Here is a 9300-nt window from a genome sequence, read left to right on the forward strand (position 1 = left end):
CCCACCCCGTTGGTTGCAGGGGAAAGTCCTGAATGAACTTTTCTACACTTTATCATTTTCCCCAGTCCATAGTCTTCCTTCTCTTAGCCAGGATCCAAACCATGATTCCCTGTCCATGGAAAATACAGAATCTTATATTCATTGTAATGAGTAATACTGTATTCTGATGGTTATTCCTTCCTCCTGCAGGAAAACACACTTTTTTGTGTACTTTGCTGGTTTGCGCATGCATGTCCTGTGGTAGACCTGAACTCCTATTGCTGTTACCCATCATGGATTGTCATATGAAGAATATGACTACACAGTAAAATCAAGGCATGGTTGCAGGATAGATAATCAGTGATTGTAAACAGCAACAGGAGAGCCCAGGGGTACTTGGTATCCTTCATTCAAGTGTCTCAAATATTCAAGGTGAACATTAACTGGTGAATTCATAGAGTACTCTATCCTGTGTATTAGTTATTCTGTGTCAGCCATACCCAGATATTCTATGTCAGCCATACCCAGAGAGCCTAACTGGCTTGTCTGAGGCCATATAGTAATCTAAAATATGAAATAAAACCTGGTGATTTAATCAGTAGAAGGCACTGTAGTTTGTACTGTGGAAAATCATGGGGCAGTGTATCCGAGCAGGCACTGTCTTAGGCCCTGTGTTTTAAATTTCCCTCCTCTGTTTCCTACTTCATAGTAGAGTTCAGGATTTTCTCTTGGAAAGATGATTCAGGTAATCTTCTGATAATTTCTCCAAGTGACATCTAGTCCAATTGTAACAACTAATAGTCAAGTTACAACTCCACAGAAAGGAAAATATTCCTTAGGTTTTGATATACAAACAGCAAACAGGTGGGTAAAGCCACTCCGTCAGGAATTTAAGTGACAAAGCAAGTTTTGATTCCCTAAGTGCAGCGTGTTTTACTACCGTAATTTATAATGTTCACTGAAAACATTGACAGTTTAACATTTGCTCAGAAAGAGTTCAATTCACAAAACCCTAAAGACCCAGGAGCCAGACCCAGCAGGAAAATAAATTCAAGATCTTCAGCATTGTATGCAACTTCTACCTGACCACGCCATCAGTGTTTAATGACACTGAGATGAAGAAACACTCTGATCTTCATCATGAAGACGAGAAACTGAAGCACAGGAGGTTTCCAGCTCAGATTCACCATAACTGAGGTGTATTAGGCTGCCATTTTTTCATTCTAGCTTCCCACCGTACTCAGTGGTCGACTTTGGATCTTACCCATTTTCCCTGGTAAAATGTTGCTGTAGCAGTCATAGGCCAGTACCTTAACATTAAATCCTGCTGCCATCAGGACATATTGTATGTCTTTCATAATGCGTTGGAATTGCTTTAATGTCTAATGTATAGGGTGCTAACACAGAATTGTAGCTGTGTTGATGATCTTAGAAAGTAATGAGTTATAGTCCACAGTTCATTGTGAAGGGATTATCAAAGATGTGTTGCCCTTGTCTCCTGCAGTCATCAGCAAAGGTAATAATCTTCATTAAACAGTCTTTTTCTGGTGACTTCTGGCAGAAGACAATGGGCGTGTGGTCTTACAATATCCTCGTTAAGTTTATTAGTACAGACATTGTCTTATACAGAATTTCTTAAAGTGATTTTAAAAAAATCCATCTTACGCTCTTTTTAAAAAGTCTATTGAATGCTGATTGCCATAAACAATATAGTTGAAATACTCTAGGGACAGATCTTGTTGTCATGGGTACTCAAAAACATGTACTGAGCATAAAACGCAGCTAGGTCTCTGGGCCAAGCCCAACTGACATTCGACTCTCGGTTTTAGTAATGTAGTCTGTCACATGAACACCATTTGATTGCATTTAATGAATCTCTCTTTGTTAGTAAGAAATTGTATATATTTATGTCACTACAGGTTTATCAACCAAGGTTAACGATTTGGGTAAGCCAGAAAACCCTTCCAACCAGCCGAGGGGATGGGGGATTTCCAAAGGTAAAGTTATTTATATAATTTCTTTCATCTAATAAGCAGTTTACTAAGATGAAAGCTTTCTGAAAAAAAAAAAAAAACCAAAACCAAAAACCAACCCCAACCAAACACTGAAAGTTCAATGGATTTTATTTTATGACTGCTTCAAGAGAGTAGCCAGCTCTCATGATTTCATCACGAGTCTCATGGTATTCTGTTTTTCTTAAAGCCTTGGCTCCTTGAGCCAGGCAGTTAACTGAGGATTTCAGCCTTCATTTTAAAATGATGTTTTTAGCCTTCAGGCTTGCAGAAAACATGGACTCTTGCTGGCTATATAACAGAAAGAAAACATACTGACTTTCAAGAGCTCATATTTCTTAAACCTGTCTCATAATTTTACAAGCTTGATATCTGAGTTGTGAATGCTTGATTCTGGCAGTTCTCTCTTAGCAATGCAGATAAGAGAGTCAGTGATAATGCAGGAGGAGGAAGGAGGTGTTCTCTTGTTTTCTGCTTGTGCTTTACCTGGCCTGATTAACAAGTGTATGAAGCACAGCAGTTTTCATCGGAGTTTGACAAGAAGGGCCCCAACATAAAGGCAGAAGATGTGGCTTGTCAGACAAGATTCATAAGGTTTTGTTCTGTTACCACTGCTGGTTTCATAAATGTGAAACTGGATATGAAATTTGAGTAGGGAAATATAACAGTTACACAGAACCACAGAATGTACATGCTTTATTTTCATATTCCCTTTCATTACTGACTCAAAATCGGGGGAAAAAAAATTAAAAAAGCAGGTAAGTAAATGAGAGAGCACATGGAAAACTGTTTTGATCAAGCTTCAATTATTATCTAGACTCTAGCTCCCTGTTAACATAACTCTGCTATTCCATGTGTATAACACTATATTTTCCACAGTTTTTCTGTATAAAGGAATCGAAACTATGATAATAATATAGAGATTTCTTTAGAATTTACATATAAGTAACTGGGCTATTTGCAGTCTCCCGTTTGCAGACTCGCGTGCCAGCATTCCAATCTGTAAATTAACATACATGTACTGCCATTCTTAACATTCAAAGTGTTTCAAAAGTTCCGCTGAGTGGGCTGACAGCAATGCCAGATTATGATGAATGCGCTATATATGAACATACTTATATTGAATGAACTTGCTAATGTTGTGAATCAGCTGTGTGTTAACTAGATGATTTTTATTCAAAATTTTAAGTTAGCAGCTTTTAGTAAGTCGTCATTCATCATTAAACAAAGTTGCTCCTGAAACGCAGGAATGAAGCTGTGATCTATGTGCAGCATAGTTACTAACAGTGTTGCATTATACGGGATTTATGAATAGCCCTCTCATTATGCTGTACATAGCTTTAAAAAAAGTTTATCAAAAGGGATAATTGTTTCTCAGCTACTCAAAAATATTACACTTTTTTCTTTAAGATGATTGGATTTCTCCTTTTTAAATACAATGCATTTTTTTCTAGCCTTTATGTAATTTCTCAAAAGATATTTGGCATATGCTTACAAGGATCAGTTTTTAGAACTAGTTCCAAATTTCATTTCACAATTGATCTTCAAAATCAACTTGAATATTGGCTGCACACAATCTAGCTTCTAGCAGAGTATCAGCCTTAACAGAAACTGGTGTCTGTGGAATCTAATTTTTTTTCCTCCATCTTATAAAATTAATCAGGGTAAATTGCTGAAGAAGACTGCAGGAAGTGCTCAATCCTTCACCTCAACATTTTCATGTACTCAGTGCTAAACAGCTTGAACTTTTGAAAGAATGAAGTAAAATTAATAGATTTTTGGAAACTCTTATTTCAGATAAAAGTGCTTTTTTTTTTTTTAATGCAACCACCAAATATAAAAGGATACATTTCTTCAAGACAATTTATTTCCAGAACTAGACAGGTCATATGGGACTTTTTATCTTATGATTGTATGGCAGAATTTCAGGACTGAGATTGTTTTCACAGCTGAAAAGGAACTGCCCAACACAATGCTTTTGGAAATTTGCCCAGACCTTTGGTCTGTGTGGTGTGCCTGTTTGCATGTGTAAGTTTCTAGTTTTCTTCTCATATCCTGTAATGATACACGAGTAGCAAACTTAAGTCAACAAAAAAAGCAAAAATATTATCACGGGGATGGAATTTTCTAGAGTCCTGTGAGGAAACATGTTTGTGCAGTCACTCAAATTTAAACGTTATTTTTTCTTTCTGAAATTTTGTCTTGCAAAATCCCCGGTTTGCCTCTGAGAAAGGCAAGGTATGTTTCTACTCCCACTTCTTCCCCTGGCTTGCAGAGCCCTTCTGCAATACGAACCGATCGAAGTCTGCTCAGTTTCTCCATTCCTGATGCCCCGAAGGGAGAGGGCACCGTTTGCCCCAAGAAAGGATTTTCCTCTGTGCTCAGCCTGAAAACTGCTCCTGGCTGTAAGCAGTGCAGAACCCCCCTCCCCACCCCCCCACCGTGGGGGGATTCATCTACCTGAAAGCAGAATTTATCCTATAAACTGTGCTAAAGACCGTGAGGGAGACATGGGGTGGCTTCATTCCCAGCACAAGTGAGTGCAGTAAATATGGACATTTCAGTGGAAATTATGGCTCTGAAGAGCCAGGAAAGGAAAATTGCTGAAAATGGCACTTTCTTGGTAGTTGTGAGACTGCTGTGTGTTTAATTCCTAATTCAGAAATCCACAACTCCCACGTCAGAAAAACTCAACTCAGTGAAGGTAACTTCAATTTCTTAGACTAAAACCAAGCTGCTTCTACGACAGCCATGCCCTAAGCAATAAAAGCAATAAAACACCTTTGACAATTCTGATCTCTTAAACACAGAACCCACAGATTTTTCCCAAAACTTAAAATGTTTTACCAGCTAAACAAATCCTTTTTGTTTAAGAGCCCATGGTGACGTAGCATCAGCGAAGTACTTTAAGCATGTGCTTAGACTTTGGGCCGCCTTCTGAGGCTGGAGCTGTAACATACATTTAAATGCTTTGCTGAACAGGCGTAGGCTTCAGCCAGCCAGCACGTTAAGTACGGCTGACGAAAACCTACCCAAGGCAGCTGGCTGGTACGGCACACCGTCTGCTTATTCGCCCAGAGACAAGTAACACACTACAGCGTCTTCTGAGTGCTCTTTTCAGTGAAGTACTACAGGAAAGTCACTTATTTGTGTATGCTGGCTGCTTAAGGTGTAAAGTGTTTAAAAGATGAGGAGTCTAAGCTGTAAGAAGGTTCTCTAAAGAAGAAGGTGATCTTTCATAACTGAGATGCACTTCTATGTTGAAGGCCAAGTGGAGCCATGAAATGGAGCTTGGGTGTTAAAAGAAGCAAGCAAAAATTAATTTATCGGTAGATAACACCAATAACATTAATTTTTCGATTACCCAAGGTGGTACTGAGTTATATTTTCAAAGGAGCTCGGTGCTGTTGGTTGATTTGTGGCCACGAGTTTTGCATTCATGACACCAAGACACTGTGTGTGCCTTCTGCGCTTCACATGCGCAAAACAGAAATTTGCTCAATTTCAGCCATATTTATATTCCAGAGCTGCTGCACACACAGTGCCTGCAGATGGAGTTTTAGATCTGAGCTGTCCTGGCTATCACGAAGGCCACAGAAATGGTTTGGTTTGGCAGAAGTGAGAAAAATAATTGTGAGGAACAGCGTAGGGATGTACAACCGGTGGCGAGCTGCAGCGGAGGGCTGTCACTCCATAGCTGCTTCCCCTGGGACTTGGTTGGGGTCACCCCAGCCACAAGAAATGTCAAAATTCTGCAGTTCAGGAGTGGAGGATGGCTGTTGGCTCAACCCTTCTGCACTTTGGCTGCTGGGGCACACTCGTTCATCCCCAGCTGACGAGTTTTGCTCAGACGCTGCAAGGTTGCCTGGTTGTTAAATAATCCTCCACTCTCTGAGGCTGTAGCACTGAGAGTCGATTCAGCCACGTTTAGTAGATGCTCACTTCTGAACTAAATCCAGAAAACTATGGAAAGCTTAGGATAGGAAAAGGGAGGACTGCACCAAACAGACGTCACGAAGCACGTCTAATACGGGTTTTTCGTCTCCGCAGGGAAGTCTCCCCATCTCGAAGGAAATAAATCGCAAGAAGAGAAGTGATGCGGAAGGGGCATGCCTGGTTCCAGTCAACGGCGATGGACACCACTTCACCAAAATCAATTACCTCTACTCTTTTTAGTCATAATTTCTCCATTTGTATTACATATGGTGTATGGGTTTGATGAGGTCATGGTGTCATATATCGGGAATTGTTTCTGTGTAAATCATCAAGTGTAAGAAGAAACTATGGGACTCTGAGCCTTGCTTTAGAGAATAACAGTGGACAAACGTGTACCATAAAAAAATAGTTTTTAACATTCTGACTCAAGCGAAAGCTCTCAGAATTTCACACTGTGAATCCATGTTTACAAACATTACAGGTGGGCCCTCAGGCCTGGTTCTACCACAGCAATGTCTTCCACTACTCAAACTCCACCGCTCACACGCAACCGGTAAACCGCTCTCTCCATTTCCACCATCCTGAACTGCTTCTTGCAGAGGCTGAGAGTCCCCCTTTTTTTTTCATTTAGATGTAACAAGCCTAGTAGTTTATTTTCATCGATTGTCTGTATATCTCCATATTTTATCCATGTACTCTTTTGATGTATAGAAGTAGTATGAAACTCATGGTTTCCTTGTGGTAAGTGATTGTGATGCTGCCACGGGATTTGAGACACTGATGAATGGTGCTATTTTGGACTTTAAATATGCTCCTTGGCAAGGTAGCTCTGATGGAGTTATTTTTTATTTCCATGTTCTGAGAAGGTGTTGGTACTTTGTTTTTCTGAATGTTGTTCTTTAGACTGGACTGACTTGTTTACTTGTGTCTTCAGTGTGGCTTTCTTATTCAGTGCTGTAGGTGAGTAACTACTTATAGTGTACAAGTGAGGAACTGATTCCCTATCAGGGTCCACTCACAAACATGCAGTTATAGTGGGAGCAATCACAAAACTGTAATTTACGTAAAATCTCCTTTCTGACTCCTATCCACCTAATGGAGATAGATGAGCAATAACTTTCCACCAACCTCTCAAAATCTCTTTTGACTTTTGTCTTTTTTTTTTTTTTTAAAAAAAAAGCCTTTTTTGAAGGAGGGACAAGTTTTAATGTCCTCTTCAAATCCATAAAATAGGGGATATAGTAAGATAAACACAGCAAATTTCTGGGAGGAGAAGTCCTAAAGGGGAAGAGTACATTTCCACAGTACTGTCAACATGTGGACTTTACATTTTTGTTCTTGCTCCCAGACTTCTATCAATACAAAACGACACAAAACACAAAACTAAACAGTATCATCTACTCATGGAGTGTTGTTGTGTTAGACACAGTCTGAAAGCCCACCTTAATTTTTTATATAACTCTGTCTTTTAGCTCTTCCTTTTACAGGGCAGGCCTTGTTCTGAACTGTTTTAGCTTCTGACTGTTAAATACCAATGCATGCACTGCACCTCCTAGATTTCTTTCCTTTCCCCACCTTCTGTCTCCCTTTTCTTGTACATTTTATTTTCCAATAGATTAGATACGTCTACTGTGCTGTATATAGAGCAAGAAGTAATATTCAGCAGTTGTGGCATTTATGTATAGTTGCAGTTGTGTACTGCTGAAAACGCAGGCTTTTGTAACAATGTGATCTTTAATAACGCACTACAAGTACCCGATGTATTTTAGCTATTTTAGTAGGATTTGGTCAATAAATATGCAAGCTCTAAGGGTAGCCGTGATGTCTCTGTTTCCTTACTGCAATAAGGGGAGGCTCCTTTTTTTGTTTGTGTGTACCTGTTCTTTTTGTTACTCCTGAGGTTTTTTTCGGGAGTATCTGGTGAAGTCAAAGGCGATTCCTTTTGTTGCCTGCTAAACAATAGCTGTTAAGATAACCTAAATGCCAGACCGGGGTCTGGGAAATGATAGCTGCCGGACAATGGTAGTCGTGTACTTCGCTTTCAAGGCTGCCGGGTGGCTGGGTCAGACGTGACACTTGATGCCATTTTTAGTAATCCCAGGAGGGGAGTGTGGGGCTGTGCGTGGCAGATACACTATATTTCATTCTCCACGTCTGATAAACTGAACAAAATGGTCATTTTGGTGGCGTGTGTAATACAGTTTAAAGGAATGTTGATATGGTCCTCTCTTTAAAGACACTTTTATTGGGGGAAAAAGTAATATCCACATTTGTAAGTTTTTGAACACGTAGTGGGTTAATTTTAGCATAGAAAACAGACAAGTTTTTAACAACACAAGCAGTGATTTACCAGTTAATACCGGATTTAGATCCGCCCCTGTAGTTTTCCAGTCATGAGACCAATATAGTGCAATTCCATATGCCCCGGCTGTCTACTGAATTTACACAGGGATTGGGTTTGGTTTGACGGCTTCGGTTGTGTCACAGAAAACTGACCATGTGCACACAGCACCTGACCCGAATGGCCACCGACCTCACCACAGGAAACAGAACAGACCACGCTGTTTTTGGGCTACAGCCAGCTCTCCGGTTACCTTATTTATTAAGTGTTACCTTATTTATCCTTAGTGTATGTATAGACATATAGGCATTGTGTATATATACACATGTAAACGATGAGAAACAGTAGAGTTAGAGCCATGATTAACTGATCTTATTTTTTTAACCTGTGGCCCTCTGGCTTTGGGAAGTAAGTGAACCATTTCTAAGAGAGATATGAAAGGTGATTGAAGGGTCTTTAAATCCCAACCTTACTGTTAGGGATATTTAAATTTGCTGCACAAGAATGGCTTTTAAAGCTGAAATATTTTAAAGGGTTGCATACTCCTTCAGAACTTGCAGCTGCTGAAATAATGATTGCTTGACCTTTGGCACTGTTTTTTAATCTTCAGAGAAATGTGGCACATTTTAATAACGACGTAAGGTTCTATGGATTAGGGTCTTTGATCAAACGACAAGAACAAAAGTCATTCTTGAATACCATAAATAACAGGCCTTTTTTAAAATAATAAACATGAAGGACTCCTTTCTGTATACACCAATTTTTAATATGCTAACATTCTAGAGACTGAAATATACCAAAGATGGTTTCATATACATTATGATTAATAAGGTCTTCCTAAAAAGGTAAAGGTGACGTGCACTTTTGCATCAGCACTAGCAGCTGTGGCACGTACGTAGCTTCAGCTTCATAAGATTAAAAAAATCCCCAAAACGAAAAGGTTACAGAGTGACCGTACATAAAAAAGCAGCGGTATGGTCATGTTAAGGAATGCTGCTAGCATTTCGTACATGTCTTTGCTGTAACGCTCCA

At 39.6% G+C, this 9300-nt stretch overlaps 1 long non-coding RNA gene across 1 annotated transcript; it reads left to right on the top strand.

The window, feature by feature from the left end:
• The first annotated feature begins 1897 nt into the window (after window positions 1–1897).
• LOC104510328 lies at window positions 1898–7742 on the top strand. Its single transcript, XR_727896.1, has 2 exons — window positions 1898–1976; window positions 6042–7742. It is a non-coding gene; the product is annotated as an uncharacterized LOC104510328 (long non-coding RNA).
• The last annotated feature ends 1558 nt before the right edge of the window (window positions 7743–9300 follow it).

The sequence above is a fragment of the Eurypyga helias genome, unplaced genomic scaffold (genome assembly GCF_000690775.1).
Source record: "Eurypyga helias isolate BGI_N326 unplaced genomic scaffold, ASM69077v1 scaffold47465, whole genome shotgun sequence".
NCBI lineage: Eukaryota > Metazoa > Chordata > Aves > Eurypygiformes > Eurypygidae > Eurypyga > Eurypyga helias.